This window comes from Nomascus leucogenys, chromosome 8 (genome assembly GCF_006542625.1).
Source record: "Nomascus leucogenys isolate Asia chromosome 8, Asia_NLE_v1, whole genome shotgun sequence".
In the NCBI taxonomy this organism is placed as follows: Eukaryota; Metazoa; Chordata; class Mammalia; order Primates; family Hylobatidae; genus Nomascus; species Nomascus leucogenys.
Window position 1 is genome coordinate 58643084 of NC_044388.1, and position 16951 is coordinate 58660034.

General features: G+C 41.2%; 1 long non-coding RNA gene across 1 annotated transcript in view; it reads right to left on the reverse strand.

Moving 5' to 3' along the window:
- Nucleotides 1-14555, reverse strand: part of LOC115836270 — a 260658-nt gene extending 246103 nt beyond the window's left edge. Inside the window, exon 1 of the long non-coding RNA XR_004031227.1 lies at nucleotides 14325-14555. This is a non-coding gene — a long non-coding RNA (uncharacterized LOC115836270). The remainder of the gene's footprint in view (nucleotides 1-14324) is intronic.
- Between the last annotated feature and the right edge of the window lie 2396 nt (nucleotides 14556-16951).

Here is a 16951-nt window from a genome sequence, read left to right on the forward strand (position 1 = left end):
CCTCCTACTGAATTATCCTCCCAACCATTGAAACCAGTCTCCTTTATTACAGCCTCCCTTTCATCCTATTATCCTTAGGCCAGAGTCACTTTTCTGTAACATTTATAAACTCATTATTTTCCTGCTCAAAACTTTTTCATGGAATCAAAATAATGTTTATAGTCCTTAGCATTGCCGTCTCCTCTGTGAAGTCTTCCTAGATAGCCCCTCTCCTCCACCACAGGATCCATACTCTTTGGTGGATTAGTATTTTATCTGTCAATCTTCAATGATAGATATTTGTATGGCTATATTCTCTCCACCTGATTCTGTATTATAAATTCCTTGAGAATGGAGCTGTCTTATGCATCCTTTTTTCTTTCTTTTTTTTTTTTTTTTTTTTTTTTTTTTTTGAGTGGGAGTTTTGCTCTTGTTGCCCAGGCTGGAGTGCAATGGTGAGATCTCTGCTAACCGCAACCTCTGCCTCCCAGGTTCAAGCAATTCTCCTGCCTCAGCCTCCCGAATAGTTGGGATTACAGGCATGTGCCACCATGCCTAGATAAATCTTGTATTTATTTTTTTTAGTAGAGACGGAGTTTCTCCACGTTGGTCAGGCTGGTCTCGAACTCCCGACTTCAGGTGATTCATCTGCCTTGGCCTTCCAAAGTGCTGGGATTACAGACGTGAGCCACTACGCCTGGCCGTATGCATCTTTTAATTAAAAATCCCTGGCTGAGAAACAGACAAAAGCACTCAAGATGTGTATAGAATGCCTTGACCTCCACAAACTGGCACCAACCTACATTTCCACCACTCTACACACCCATCATTGTTCCTCTGTTCCAGCCGTGTAAGACAGCTTAGTTGGGTTCTCTTTGGATTTACTCAGACCAGCACACATAATAACAGTTACCCTCTGGCTTCCCCACTGTCTATTATATAAACTCTTTCCTAATACGTGGTTTCTGATTTGTAATAACTTCAACTTCATGACATATCTTACTCATAATGTCCTTCTCTACCTCATTTCTCCTAGTGCACACATCCTCTCAGCTTCACTTTCCAAACCTAACTGCCGATTTTCTTCATTTCAGGATGCAATTTTTTAGGAATGAGACTCCAACCAACCCAGTTCTTCCCTATTTGTGCAAAGCTTTCCAGGGCAGGACCCAGGCCAGCCATAGGTTGGCTGCTTTTGGATCAGCTGCCCCTCTCTGGTCCAACCAGCCTGGCCAGTAAGGGCCACATGTCTGCCTTGGTCCATCCATATTATCGTGAGTGGGCTGGTCATCCTTAACTGAGGCCAGGGTTAGGTCAGGCACCCTACAATTGTCCAAACTGTGCCCCAAACACTATACCTACCGACACTGTTTAATCGATCATTCATCTGAAATGCCCTTCCATCCACTTTCTCCATTTGAAACTTCATCCTTAATAAAATCCAATTTAAATATTACCTACACTATGAGAACTTTCCCAAATCTCCGAATGGATATAAACCTCTCCTTTTTACGCAATCCCAAAGTACATGGTGCCTTTAATTTAGTATTATCACACTATCCTAGATGGTAAACATTTGGAGATGTTTCTTGTTTTTTTTTTCTGGATTGTAGGTTTCTTAAAGGCCAGGACCATAGCATTTATATTTTGTTTCCCACAGTATACCTCACAGAGAGCTTGAAAATAATGATATTCAATAAAAAGTAAAATTAATTCCAAATGGTTACTAAGTTGTAAGAACAATTTTGGAGATGCAATATAGTTAGCTATTGCCCTCGACTTCTTTCCGGTGCGCCCAAATTGTTCCTAAAATATACCCAATTTCTATCACACTGTGTGTATTTTGCAGATTTCAAGTCCCTCTACTTCCTCCAGGATTCAGTCATTTCTTTCCCAAATCCCTCAGGCTACTCTATCCTACTCTGTCTAAAAGCCCCAACCACTATGCCTCGATTTCAATTGGAACAACCAGGCTGTCAAGATCTCCAGGGCCTAGAGATCAGCTCATAGCCGTATCTATTTAAGCTTCCTTAGCAGCAAAATCCAGTGAGCCTCTGCTTCCTAAGCTCCTAAATTTGGGCTTTTTGTTCAGAAAAACTTGTACATGTGATTTGCCACAGAGGCAAACTTAAAATAAAATGAACTTTTGCCTTTTCACAAAAATGTGAAATGGGCTTAACTTAGTCCAAAAACCAATAAATAGTTCTGTTTCTTATATGATAAAACATCCAGCACTTTGCATGACAAATCAGACAATCTGGAATTTGCTTTGAAGGCTAAACTTGTCTTAATAATTTTAAATTACTAAGCTGGAAAATAATCTTCCCAATTGTTAAAAAATCTTAAACGAGCCTCTACCATTAGACAGAGCTTTCATAAAACAGTAAAGTGTCCTCCAGTCTTCTAGATCTAGAAATGTCCACAATTCTTGATTATTCAAGAAACTAGGCTGAGTGCAGTGGCTCATGCCTGTAATCCCAGCACTTTGGGAGGCCGAGGTGGGTGGATCACCTGAGGTCAGGAGTTCAAGACCAGCCTGGCCAACGTGGCAAAACCCCATCTGTACTAAAAATACAGGTGGTGGGCACCTGTAATCCCAACTACTCAGGGGGCTAAGGCGGGAGAATTGCTTGAACCCGGGAGGCGGAGGTTGAGATGAGCCGAGATGGTGCCATTGCACTCCAGCCTGGGAGACGGTGCGAAACTCTGTCTAAAAGAAAAAAAAAAGAAGAAAAGAAAAGAAACTATTATCTAACTTATGGATTTCCTGGTCTTCAGTTTCATATTCTTTCTTCATGCTTGCTTTATTTCTTTTACCCCTTCTGGCAAAGGCTGAGTAAAACAAAATGAGATGAAAAATTAAATAAAAATTGAAAACATGCTGCATGATAGTCATTAGTTTCATTATGGACATTAACTCTTCCTTGGCGTTTTTCACTGAAAAAGTGCACTCCACGTAACACTTCCCGCTAAGATCATGCTATTCCGTTGGGGCACACGATGTTATTGACCCACTCTGCTGACTCCATGTCTCAGTGACTTCATTCCCAAAGTGTTAATCAAGCATTCTGCCTTTTATTTTTAAAGTAAGCTTGGGTGGGAATGTGATTTTAACACAGTGGATGATAAAGAGCTATCAAGAATTCATGCTCGGGCATCTAATTTGCTTTTAACCTAAATGCCCTTCAGTGGTAGACTGGATAAAGAAAATGTGGTACATATACACCATGGAATACTATGCAGCCATAAAAAAGGACGAGATCATGTCCTTTGCAGGAACATGGATGGAGCTGGAGGCCATTATCCTTAGCAAACAAATACAGGAACAGAAAACCAAATACCACATGTTTTCACTTGTAAGTGGGAGCTGAATGATGAGAACACATGGACACACAGAGGAGAACACCACCCTGGAGCCTGACAGAGGGTGGAGGGTGGAGGGTAGCAGGAGGGAGAGGATCGGAAACAATAGCTAATGGGTACTCAGCCTTAATACCCAGTGATGAAATAATCTGTGCAACAAACCCCTACCATACAAATTTACCTATATAACGAAACTGCACGTGTACCCCTGAACTTAAAATTAAATTTAAAAAAAAAATTCATGCCCTAGTTTTCCAGGTTATTTGTACCTTGGAAAATAGACTCAGTCATTTTTAAAAGACAAAAGTCCAACTGTTTGAAAAGCAAAGTCCATGCAAGAGAATGTGATGTTAAGGTCAGATACCTGAAAACTTCTACCTGAGGATTATTTTTTGAGACCTGCCATCTTTATATGCAGCAGTCCTCAAATCTTTTGGTCTCAGCATCTTTTTTTTTTTTTTTTTTTTTTTTGAGACAGAGTCTCACTCTGTCCCCCAGGCTGGAGTGCAGTGGTGCCATCCTGGCTCACTGCAAGCTCCGCCTCCTGGGTTCACACCATTCTCCTGCCTCAGCCTCCTGAGTAGCTGGGACTACAGGCACCCACCACCACGCTCGGCTAATTTTTTTGTATTTTTAGTAGAGACGGGGTTTCACTGTGTTCTGCAGGTTGGTCTCAAACTCCCGACCTTGTGATCCGCCCGCCTCGGCCTCCCAAAGTGCTAGGATTACAGGCGTGAGCCACCGCGCCCGGCCTAGGTCTCAGCATCTCTTTAACATGTATACAGGACCCCAAAGAACTTTTGTTTATGGAAATTATACCTATTGATACTTATCATATTAGAAATTAAAAGAGGAATTTAAAAATTTTTTCATCCATTAAATAACCCAAAATGACTATAGTGAATACATTACATATTAACACAAATGACATATATTTTAAAAAATAACTGTTTTCCAAAACCAAAGAAAATTTGCAGCGTCATTGTTTTACATTTTTGCAAATCTTATATGATATCTTTATGAAATACTTTGCTTAATAAAAGACAGCTGGATTTTCCTATCTGCCTCTGCATTTAATCTGTTGGGATGTGTTGTTTTGGCTGAAATAGCTGAAGAAAACTTGACTTCACACAAATACAGCTGAAAAAAGAAGGACCTTGCCAACGCTCTGAAAGGCACATTTTGAGAACCACTGGGGTGGTGATATAGCTATACATATGACACAGCTCTCATTGTGTAATTCAAATCCAGGCTTTTGTGTTCTTACTTCAGCAGAGCTTCACTGATGGGCTTTGAAGGAGGCAATCCTGCATTTGAAAGCTGCCTCCATCCCTCTGGCTACGTGTTTTTGGACAGGATACTTTATTCCATCTGTAACTGAAGTTGTTGGGAGGATCTAAGAATGCCTGACATTCTTAGGTGATACAGTAGGCACTTCATAAATGCGCATTTTCTTTCCTTTTCTCTCACCTTTCGGTATGGTAGACACACCTGACAGCGATAAGTTAACTTAAGCATACCCTAATAATGACCCTGCATGGCCGATGCAGTTGAATGTGTGTTCGGAGTTCCAAGCTAAGGAATTCAGGAGTGGCCAACGCAGAGTTTCATTCCTTATCTATGAGGAACATCTGAGCCCCAGGGCCATCCCATCCCATAAAACATGGGTGTACAGGGGATGGAAGCCCTTTGTTTTGGGTTAAATGAAGGTTGCCAGGTGGTTGTTAAAGGGAGGGTGCTGAGTGAAAAATGCTGTATAAACCACATGCTCTTTGCAACCAGATGTGGTGCTGCCTAGGCTGCTGCTACTGGACTGTAGGTAAGGTGGTTCTCCTGTACAGTCAACACCACTGGTCTGTAGGTAAGGCAGCTCTCCTGTGCAGTCACCACAGCTGGACTGTAGATAAGGCAGTTCTCCTATACAGTCACCACCACTGGACTGTAGGTAAAGTGGTTCTCCTGTACAGTCACCACCAATGGACTGTAGGTAAAGTGGTTCTCCTGTACATTCACCATCAGTGGACTGTAGGTAAGGTGGTTCTCCTGTACAGTCACCACAACTGTACTGTAGGTAAGGTGTTTCTCCTGTGCAGTCACCACCACTGTACTCTAGGTAAGGTAGTTCTCCTATACTGTCACCACAATTATACTGTAGGTAAGGCAGTTCTCCTGTACAGTCACCACAACTGTACTATAGGTAAGGCAGTTCTCCGGTACAGTCACCACACTGTACTGTACGTAGGCGGTTCTCCTGTACAGTCACCACCAATGGACTGTAGGTAAGGTGGCTCTCCTTGCAGTTACCACTAATGGACTGTAGGTAAAGTGGTTCTCCTGTACAGTCACCACCACTGGAATGTAGTAGGGCAGTTCTTCTGTACAGTCTGCCACCACTGGACTGTAGATAAGGCGGTTGTTTTGTCCAGTCACTGCCACTGGACTGTAGGCAAGGTGGTTTTTCTATACAGTCACCGCCACTGGACTGTAGGTAAGGCAGATCTCCTCTACAGTCACTGCCACTGGAGTGTAGGTAAGGCCATTTTCCTGTACAGTCACCATCACTGGACTGTAGGTAAGGCGGTTCTGTCTAGCCTGCCACCACTGGACTGTAGGTAAGGTGGTTCTCCTGTCTAGCCAGCTGCCACTGGACCACCTTGTTTGTAAGTTTCCTGCTAATCAAACTCCATGTCTCATTTGTTGGCTCTGAGTCTCTTCTTTGGCCTCTTCAACCTGGTGCCATCACTATTGAAGCTAATAGGGGTCTGACAGGACACATTCTGGGATGATTAATTTCATGTGTTAGCGTAACTGGACTACGGGATGCCTAGAGTCTGGTTAAACATTATTCTGGATGTGTCTGTTTGGGTGTTTCTGGGAGAGGTTAGCACTTGAATTGGTGAACTGAGTAAAGTAGATTGTCCTTCCCATTGTGGGTGGATTTCATTCAACCCATCAGGGCCTGAACAGAACAAAGAGACAAACAAAGGAGGAATTCTGTCTCTCTGCTAGACTGCTTCAGCTAGGACATTGGTCTTTTGCTGCCCTTGGTCTGGGACTTACCATCAGCACTGCTGGTTCTCAGGCCTTTGGACTTGGACTGGAATTATATTAATACCGCCAGCTTTTCTGCATCCCCAGATTGCAGACAGCAGATCATGGGACTTCTCAGTCTCCGTAATTGCATGAGCCAGTTCCTTGTAAAACTCATGTGATGGATAGATAGATAGATGATAAATAGATGATAGATAGATAGATAGATAGATAGATAGATAGAGCAATAGATCTATAGAGCATATTCTATTGGTTCTGTTTCTCTGCAGAATCATGATAAATACACCTTTTCTTTGCCTTTTTTCCTCTGCTAATGTTCTGATCACTAACAAAACACAACTCTTGTCATGGGCATTTGTTTAATAGCAGGCATTTGTGGTTTGCTGCCCACTATTCACACCTGTTCCTTCTGCTTACAGAGCCGAGTTTTCAGTTGAGAAGTTTGGATGGTGTTGTCCCAGTTCCAACCAACAGACCATGATAGTCTTACTTCAGTCCAGCTCGGCCATCTGCCTGGCAAGATGGCTTCTTCAAGGATAACATGAACCCAGCCAAAGAAAAGTTACCACTCTTCTTTTGGACTTGGTAGTGGGAGGACAAGAGGCAGGGGGGTGTAGGTTGCTTCAGCCTTCTTGGCCTATGAAAGGAGTCACTGGATGAAGGCAGCTGGCACCCACAGAAAGCACAGACAAGACAGAAATCTCGTGGATATTGTTAGAGGTTTAAAGCAGGCTCTACCCCAAATCAGAGCTTCCATAGGCTTCCAGTTATGTGAGCCAACACACTGTTTCTGCCAAGTCTAGTTTGACTTGGGTTTTCTGTGACTTTCATCATGCAGAATCCTAACTGATACACTCTCCAATACGATTGCTTCAGTGGCATCTCCTAAACTTGATACCTCAGTGAATAAACTTGAGCTGGAGCTGCTGGAGCCATCCAGCCACTACCAGTCCCCACACATGGAAAAAACCATGAGATGAGGAAGAGAGAATCCCCTCCTAATGACATTGTTTGAGCTGCTAAATCCATCTTAGTGCTGCCCTGCACTCTCCAATTACGTGTATGCATATGCTGATTTGGATTCATTTTTCTGTCACCTGTAACCAAAAGATTTCTAACCAAGATATTGGTAATGCCAGAGACTCTCACATCATAGTGAATGACTTGCACAACTATTAAAGCCTCAAGAACTATGTAAAAATACCCCTGGACCATTGTGCTAAAATCTTAATACTTGACTTTAGCATGGGTGGTTTACCTAAGGAAATGTTGAGAAAAACAATTTTTGCTCAGCATGGCTTAATACCAAACCTACTGCCCTTACTTCCATATTTTCCTTGGTTGTTATCACACTACATCATGGGCCTGGAACCTGATAATCTTGCAGACTCTAATATATACATTGATCTACCTTTCCCCTTTTCCAATTTTCTAGCAAGTCCCCTAAGAGTTTCTTTTTCAAATGACTGGAATTTCCTGAGTGAAATGTGTTCCCTCAGCCTCACCGTAAGCAGGGATGCATTTAGAAAATTCTGACGCATGGAAGGTATTTTTGAAACTTGTAATCTACCAAGAGAAAATGTTCTACCACATTTCAGCTAAGCTACTCCCGCAGGGCCAGGATCAACTAAATGCAGAGAATTGCCACTTTACATTTCCAACTTAAACTATTCTGCCTGGTCCTCAGCTTTAAGCATGTTTCCCAAAAATAAAGAAGAAAGAAGCTCCTTAGGAGCACCTCCCAGTTCTCCCCTGGTGTGGACAGCCTCCTGGCTTCAGCACAAACTGGGCCTGTAGAAATGGAAGTGAAGTTAGCCCGAGTAATAGAACATTGGGCCACGGAGATAAATCAAGACTGAACTGGATGCTGCGTCTGAATTATTTGACTTGGCATCACACTCAGCAGATGATTGTCAGTTTCCCATTTCCTTTTGTGCTGTGCTTTCTCAGACCCCACACCAAAAGGAAGCTGATACTCTCTCTCCATCGCTGACACATCACCCTCCTGCCAACTGTGGGAGGATCCTGGCTTTGTACAGTCTGAAGTTTATACCATTTGGAGGTCCCTCTTTCAGAATACAGAATTTAAAATAAAATATTAGAAGTGTCCCATATGAGAGAGAAGCCCTCATGCTTAAGTTTCATTAGCTTCATGGGAAATCTAGCACTGCCCCTATCCAAGAAGGGGTGGGAGCCTAAGGCATAGAGCACCTTGCACCTGTAACTACTGCACAAATACCTTTGACTGCCAAGGAATGGAGCTTTATCTTCATTGCTATACCTTTCTCTCTGCTCTATTTTGGCTTTTGCATAGAAGAAAGGGAGATTACTCTGCCGCTCTTAGAAACCAACCATTAGGAAATTCTCAAAACCTGCAGCAACACTCATGAGAATTCTAGAATATTCCATGTCAAAGAAATATTAACAACTAAGTTACCAAAACTTCTTGCTTTCTAGGTAAAGCAACAAAGCTAAAAATGTGCCAAAGGCTGTGCTTTAGCAGAATGTCTAGTCCAGAGGACTAGAATTTAGGTCTTTGCCCAAAAAGAAGCATGCAGGAGCCACAGCCACCCACACAGCCCCCGATCTGTGCTCTCTCTCAACGCTCACCCTGTCTTTCAATGATTGCAATGAAAAGGTAACTCTTACTTACACATTTTGAGGAAGTGATCACCACAAATCTGCCCTTTGAGAGAGAAATAAGAGTATTTTAAAGTGTTGTAACCAGTTTGAATATCAGCCTAGCCATTTGTTAGCTATGTAAGGTTGGGATCAGTTACTTAATCATGCTGATCCTTTTGTGTCTTCGTTTGTGAAATAAAAATGGTGCACCTTCTTGGCAAGGCTGCAGTGTGGATGTCAACTGTTTCTTGCAGTGGCTATCATTCCAAATGCAGACCATGCAAATGTATCTGCCTCGGGCCCCTCCCAAAGACCCCTGAATAAAAGTATATAGGTACAGAAAGGAATCTGTCATAAAAGTGAAGAGAATAGGACAGTCACCAATACAGAGAGTTCAACCAATTTCAACAAATTTCTAGAACATGGAACACAGATAGCGATGGGTAGACAGAAGAAAGAGGTTTAGGAAGCCACTACATTTAATGGAGGAGAAAAGGATTAGGATAGAGTCTGCCCAGTAGAACCTCAAGCCCTAAAGAGGGCTCTAGGTCGAGTCAGCAGATTTTACCCAGGTGAGAGTGAAAGGTGAGGGATTAATGGGATATCTCTAAATTGTGCACATGCACCAGCCCAAATCCTCATCCTCATCCTCCTCTTCCCTCCCTTGTTTTCAGAGAGCAAGTTTTCTTTGGAGTAAAATATCAACACTCTGCAAAGCCAGTGAACAAATTATCTGAGGAAAGCTAATGCTTTACTAGGGGGATTGACTCTGACATCCCTGATACGGTTTGGCTGTGTCCCCACCCAAATCTCATTTTGAATTGTAGCTCCCGTAATCCCCACATGTCATGGGAGGGACCTGGTGGGAGGTAACTGAATCATGGGGGCAGGTTTTTCCTGTGCTGTTCACATGATATTGAATAAGTCCCACAAGATCTGATGGTTTTATAAAGGGCAGTTTTGTACACACTGTCTTGCCTGCTGCCATGTAAGATGGGCCTTTGCTCCTTCACCATCCACAATGATTGTGAGGCCTCCTCAGCCATTGTGGAACTGTGAGTCCATTAAACGTCTTTTTCTTTATAAATTACCCAGTCTCAGGTATTTCTTCATAGTAGTATGAGAACAGACTAATACAATACCTGAATAAGACCTTCCCACAAAAGAAGTATGCCAGCTTCCCAATGAGAAGCCATTGCACATCTACACGATGAATGAAATCCAAACCAACCACCCAAAGCTTTTTTCTTAGGTGAAGACATACAACCAAGGACCACTGGGACTAGAAAAAGAACACAGCAACAACAACAAAAGATCAAGATAACTAAGCAAAATAACTAACCCAGAGGAAACAGAAAATTCCAAAAGCAGAAGAGACATTTTTAAAGAATCCATTTCTTATAGAGATCAAAGATACTATTACATCTAGAAAATGATGATAAGAAGCTATGAGAAAGGAACAATCAGAGAACAAGAAATAAATTTGAGGAATTAAAAGTATAATTGCTTAGATTAAAAAGAAAGTCAAGCTTCTAAAATAAAGTTGAGGAATTCTCCCAGAATATACACGTTAAGATAAATAAGATAAGAGACTAGAAAAGTAACTCAGGAGATCTAACATTTAACTAACAGGAATCTGAAAAAAACAACCAGCGGAAAAAACAGAAACCAGTAATATTTTAATAGATCACCTCAGGGAAGAAGGAACAAAGAAACAGAGCAGGCTGGGTGCGGTGGCTCACGCCTGTAATCCCAACACTTTGGAAGGCCGAGGCAGGTGGATCACTTGAGGCTAGGAGTTTGAGACCAGCCTGGGCAACATAGTGAGACTCTGCCTCTACAAAAAATTTAAAAATTAGCTAGGCATGGTGAGGCACATCTGTGGTCCCAGATACTTGAAAGGCTGAAGCAGCAGGATCACTTGAGCCCAGAAGTTAAAAGCTGCACCTCCACTGCACTCCACTCCAGCCTGGATGACAGAGCAAGACCCTGTCTCAAAAAAAAAAAAAAAAAAAAAAAAAAGGAAGGAAGCAAAGGAGCAGAAGGCTGCTGAATTGAGATCTTAGGAGTCTCAAGCTCTTAGATACCATTTACATTGTTACCATTGATACCACGATATTGTTACCATATACACGTATTACGGTTGACCCTTGAACAATGGGGAGACAAGGGGGACCAAACCCCTGACATAGTTGAAAATCCACACATAACACCCCAAAACCTAACAACTAATAGACTACAGTTGACTAAAAGCCTTACCAATAACATAAACAGGTGATTAACACATATTTTATATATTATATGTATTATATGCTGTATTCTTACAGTAAAGTAAACTCAAGGAAAAAAGGATAAGAAAATCATAAGAGAAAATGTATTTACTATTCACAAAATGGAAGTGGATCACCATAAAGATTTCCATCCTCGTTATCTTCATGTTGAGTAGGCTGAGGAGGAGGAGGCAGAGGAGGGGTTGGTCTTGCTGTCTCAGGAGTGGCAGAGGCAGAAGAAAATCCATGCATCAGTGGACCCTCGCAGTTCACACTCGTGCGGTTCGAGGGTTAACTGTATTTTGATACTGGTAAAAGGCATATTCCCAATAACTGAAATGTATCAGGTATACATTTCCACTCTGGAAAGGTGTCAGGACCAAAGGTATCTCTTGGAGAATTTAGAATTTTCATCTTTGTTAGCCTTCCAAGCTGCCCCCCAAGTAAATATACATCCAAGTCAAGTCAACATGATTTCTACATAAAAGCTACTTCAAGAGAAGTCCTCAAATTCTTACTCCCTTTTCTAATTAAATTGCCATCCCACCCTATTTCAACGTAGAGACCCTAGAGTCATCTGTGCTCTGACCTCCCCAGCTGGCCTCAGCTCTCTTCATCCAGTTGTTTAAGGGACACGTACTAACCTGACTCACTCCCCACTGACACTCCACCATCTAAAACACTTTATCCAACCTCTGTTCAATTTCCCTCCATTCATGTAAAGCCAGGGGACTAATCTTTCCTAATAAGGAGGCAGGTTCCCTTTACCAAGGGCTTAATTACAACAAGAGTTACCTCTGCTAAGGGGTCATTTTATGCTAGACACTTTCTAAATGTTTCCTCTAATCACCCACCATTCTGCAAATAGATATTGTAATATTAGTCTCAATTTTAAATGGATAAATCTGAGGTTTCAGGGGGTTAAATAATTTGCCCAAGAACAAAAGTGGAGGAGCAAGAATTTTTGCCCAGGGTTATCTGACTTCAAAGCCCACACTTTTACATTTCACCACAGCCCTGCCCTAATTATTTATATTTGCATTACATTTTATAAGCACATTTATATATTAACCCAGTTTTATTAATTGAACAACCCTAGAAGTTACCAGCCCCATTTTACAGGTGAGAATATTTAGGCCCAAATAAGTTAATGATTTGCTGTTGATCACATGATGCATTCGGTGCCCACTGATTCTTAAAACGACAAGCACCTGTTTTTATGCCACTTTTCAGCTCAATTTTCATCATTTGACATTGTACCCTTATGGTGTGCATCAAGTGTCACTACAACTGTGACTTTTTGGTTTCTGCTGCCAATTGTTTCATGGCCAAACCGTTCATTCTATCGCTCCACACGATCTTCAGTCTGGCCACAATGCAGACCCTTCATCCCTGCCAGGCAGGTCTTCTGGCCGTGCACCCACACTTGCTAAGCTCGTCCCCATCTTTAAACCTATGCCTAGGCTCACTCCTTCCTGGGACACTCTGTGTCTTTCATCTGCCCAAATTGTCCCCGTTATTTCAATGCCCGTCTCAGATTCCAGGTGAACGTCTATCTCTCCTATCCCTGATAGCCCATAGTATAGGTTTTCACTGCCCTGCATGTTGGGCATTTATAGTTTTCAATCGGACCCCCCTCTTATGTTTATTTATCCCCCATGAAGGCTTTGTGCTTCAAACCTGCAGGAGCTCTGTGAAGTCAAGGATGAAAACACATATTTCTTTGTATGTCCCCCATGCCCAGTACTTTGGGCCTACAAGGTGCATAGCTCCTAGAAAATGCTCAGCAAACCCTTGAGGAACTAAACTTACAGCTTTTTTGAGTTGTTTGTCCCCAAGTCAAGCATCTCTCTTCCCCTGTTATTCAACTTCTCTTGAAAGCTTGCCAGGTCCTCGTGACTTTCCTTTGAGTCATTCGCTTCTCTCCCCCACATTTTCCAGGCTTATTTTTTCCACTGACCTGGTGTTCTGATGTGCCCCGTGCATATTCTTCATTTGTCTTTACTTTCTGCTCTTTCACAAAGCAAAATGTGAAATGATCCATGCTTTCATTGGCAAAGTTCAATCTTGGGTTTTCTTCCCCCTCCTAACTGAACCATTCATGTGGAGGAAGCTTTTGATCCAGGATTCAGATACCCAGTCACATTTTACATAACCAGAAACCATGCTAGGTGGTTATGTAAACTCTGTTTTTGACTTGAATAGCCGGACAACAGTCTTTACAATTTAGGTTAAAGCATGTTGTCAGCTTCCATTCATTTCTTATGGTCTGACTGTCAACGTTATCCCACAATAGTGCTGTCAAAGAGATTCATGAATGTGTCAGGGGAGAATATTTGAAGACAAAAAAAATATTTTTTAGACCATTTTTGTGTAATGTGTTGTCATTAGCATACAAAATGCCTAACAAGAGATCCAGTTTGCTCATACAGTTTAGTGAACAATAGCTAGAAAAGAGGTAACGGCCGGGCGCGGTGGCTCACGACTGTAATCCCAGCACTTTGGGAGGCCAAGGCAGGCGGATCATGAGGTCAGGAAATCGAGACCATCCTGGCTAACACGGTGAAACCCCGTCTCTACTAAAAAATACAAAAAATTAGCCAGGTGTGGTGGTGGGCACCTGTAGTCCCAGCTACTTGGGAGGCTGAGGCAGGAGAATGGCATGAACCTGGGAGGCAGAGCTTGCAGTGAGTCGAGATCGTGCCACTGCACTCCGGCCTGGCAACAGAGCAAGACTCCGTCTCAAAAAAAAACAAGGTAACATAGATGAGGTAGCCCACTACAAAGCAAGGCAGAGGGTCAACATTCAAGGAAAGTGCCTTCATTTATAATAAAATGTCCAGGCAAGTGGCCACTTCTTTAGATACTGATGAACTAAGTGACTTTTTGTTGTTATAAATAACCTTTTATTTTGGCAGGGACTACTCTCTAACATACAGTCACTATCACTTAGCTTTGAAAATTCAGGATATTTCTAGAAGGATATGACAATGAGAAGAAGAAGCATGGAGAAACTGAGGAATCAAAACACAAACTGACCTGTCATGCAATCTTGGGGCGGTGGGCGGAGAGCCACTTGAAGTTTTGAACCAAATGTCCCATCTTTAGTTCCTGGCTTCTTCAAGTTGCTTTGTCCTAAGGTCTTTGCCCTTTAAAGTTACACCTTTGGCATCTCCAAAGTACTTGATGTACATGGAGACTTACTTAAGCTCTTGTCAACATCGGCTCATCCGTTTTCTTCCTAGGATTATGTAAACATCACATGCCACAGTTTTATGCTGTGGGACTTGACCATTTGATCAAACCACTGTAAAGGAGGTATGCCACGTGGTTTCTAGGCTAATCTGACAAGGTAGAGGTCAATGTGGCCTCAGTCATAGTTTGCCTACCCTGGGGACAACATTTACCTAGTGATTAGTGAGAGGAACCTATGTTTTTGTACTTTGAAGGGGATGAGGGTGTAAGCTACCACCTTGAAGATTCTGCCTGATGACGCAGAAGTTTTAGAAATCTTTCAGACTGATTAATGAACCAAGCTCACTCATGCTTCCTGGTCAGTCACCTTAGTGAGCAAAAGTTCTCCTCCAAAATTAAAAAATGGCATTCCCGATAGCGATCACTGAAAAGCTTTTAAGGGCTAATATAATAATATAGAATTATGTCAAAAATCTTCCCATCTGAAGCTGTTAAATTTTAAAATCAATCCCAACATTTGCCAAGCAAAAGTGGGATAGATTTGACAATAAGATATTTAAATTACTTTATATCAAACCAAAAAATATTAATAATTCCACAAATGAGAAAAATCCTCACAGCTGCTGTGTCAGAAAGTTGCTTAATATTTCTACCATATGAGGCGTTTATACATGTCAATAAGAAAAATGCTAAGATAACAATAATTAAATAATTTAAGGATAGGAATGATTTTACAGAAAAGAAAGTTTAGCAATAGTAAGCATAACAATTATTAATCTCAAAAATTATCAAAGAAATTTAAATTAAAAATATTAGCCATTTTCCCTTGTCACATACCTATTTTTTAAATAATAACTTAGTAAGAGTTTTCTAAAACAGGTGACGTCACATATTTTTGGCATGAAAATGTCTTATAGCAGCTTTGGAAAGAACTTCAGCAAAAATTATCAAGGATCTAGGAATTTTATTTCTGAGAATTTATCCCAAGGAAAAAACTTAAAATTGGGAAGGGGGAGTTCTATGCATACATGTTTACTAAAGTGTTCTTTGAGGAAGAGACAGATTGCATAATTTAAAATTTTGTGTGATCACTAAAAAATTAAGAATAGTTAACACTTTTGAGCACTTACACTGTCCCTGAAACTGTCCTAAAGGTTTATGTGATTGAATCATTTACTGTCATAAAAACCCTATTGAGTGGATGTACTATTGTTATCTAATTTTACAGATGAGGAAACCAAGGCACAGAGAGGCTCAATAACTTGCCCCAGGTTAAATAGTAAGTGATAGGGCCAGAACTGGCATCAGGAGCTAATTCTCAATTACTCACTTATATTCCCTGTCTCATTGTATAATATTTTCATTGTAGAGAACTTACAAAAGACAAGTAAACGTAACAAAATTTAAATTCATTCGTAATAACCAGAGGTAACTAGTAGTTAGTTCCTTTCAGTTATTTTGATAAGCATTTGTAAAATCCTATTACACAATTCCATCTCATGCTGCATTTATTCAACAAAATATTTCGAGAATTTTCCGTTCTCTTCTACAATTACTTGTGTTCCACCTGATATACATGTAATAGAGGTATATGGCCAGTTGATTTGCCTCTACTTTTAATTACTATATTCAATGCATTAAACAGCTTTACACATAAATCTTTGTCTGAACTTTTGATTTCTGAAAACAGAACTTTGCTTTTGAGGACAAACGCCTTTCTTAAAAAGTATACAATTTTTAAGGATACTCGACATATTTCTTGACATTACTTTGCTTTTATTCTTTTTTATCTTTTTTGTTTTTATTTATTTCAATAGGTTTTTGGGGAACAGGCAGTGTTTGGTTACATGAATAAGTTCTTTAGTGGTGATTTCTGAGATTTTGGTGCACCCATTACCCAAGCTGTGTACACTGTACCCAATGTGTAGCCTTTTATCCCTCACCACCCTCCCACCCTTCCCCCGGAGTCCCTAAAGTCTATTTTATCAGTCTTATGCCTTTGCATCCTCATAGCTCAGCTCCCACATACGATGTTTGATTTTCCATTCCTGAGTTACCTCACTTAGAATAATGGTCTCTAATTCCATCCAGGTTGCTGCAAATGCCATTTTTTTGTTCCTTTTTATGGCTGAGTAGTATTCCAAGGTATATGTATACCACATTTTCTTTATCCACTCATTGACTGATGGGCATTTGGACTGGTTCCATATTTTTGCAGTTGTGAATTGTGCTGCTATAAACATGTGTGTGCAAGAGCATAGTTGACATATGTTCCATTTTTCCATTTTTTTTTTACAGTCCAGAGGTCTTTTTTATTTTTTTAACACCTATCATGCCATGAATTCGTAGGGAAGAGGTTCCAGCAGCTCAGGCTCCTTCCCACTGGCTCTCCTAAAGTGCGCTTCTCTGGGTGGAGGAGGCTGGCGCTTCAGTTGAACCCAGGCACATTTCTCTTTGTCCTCTTTCTTTTT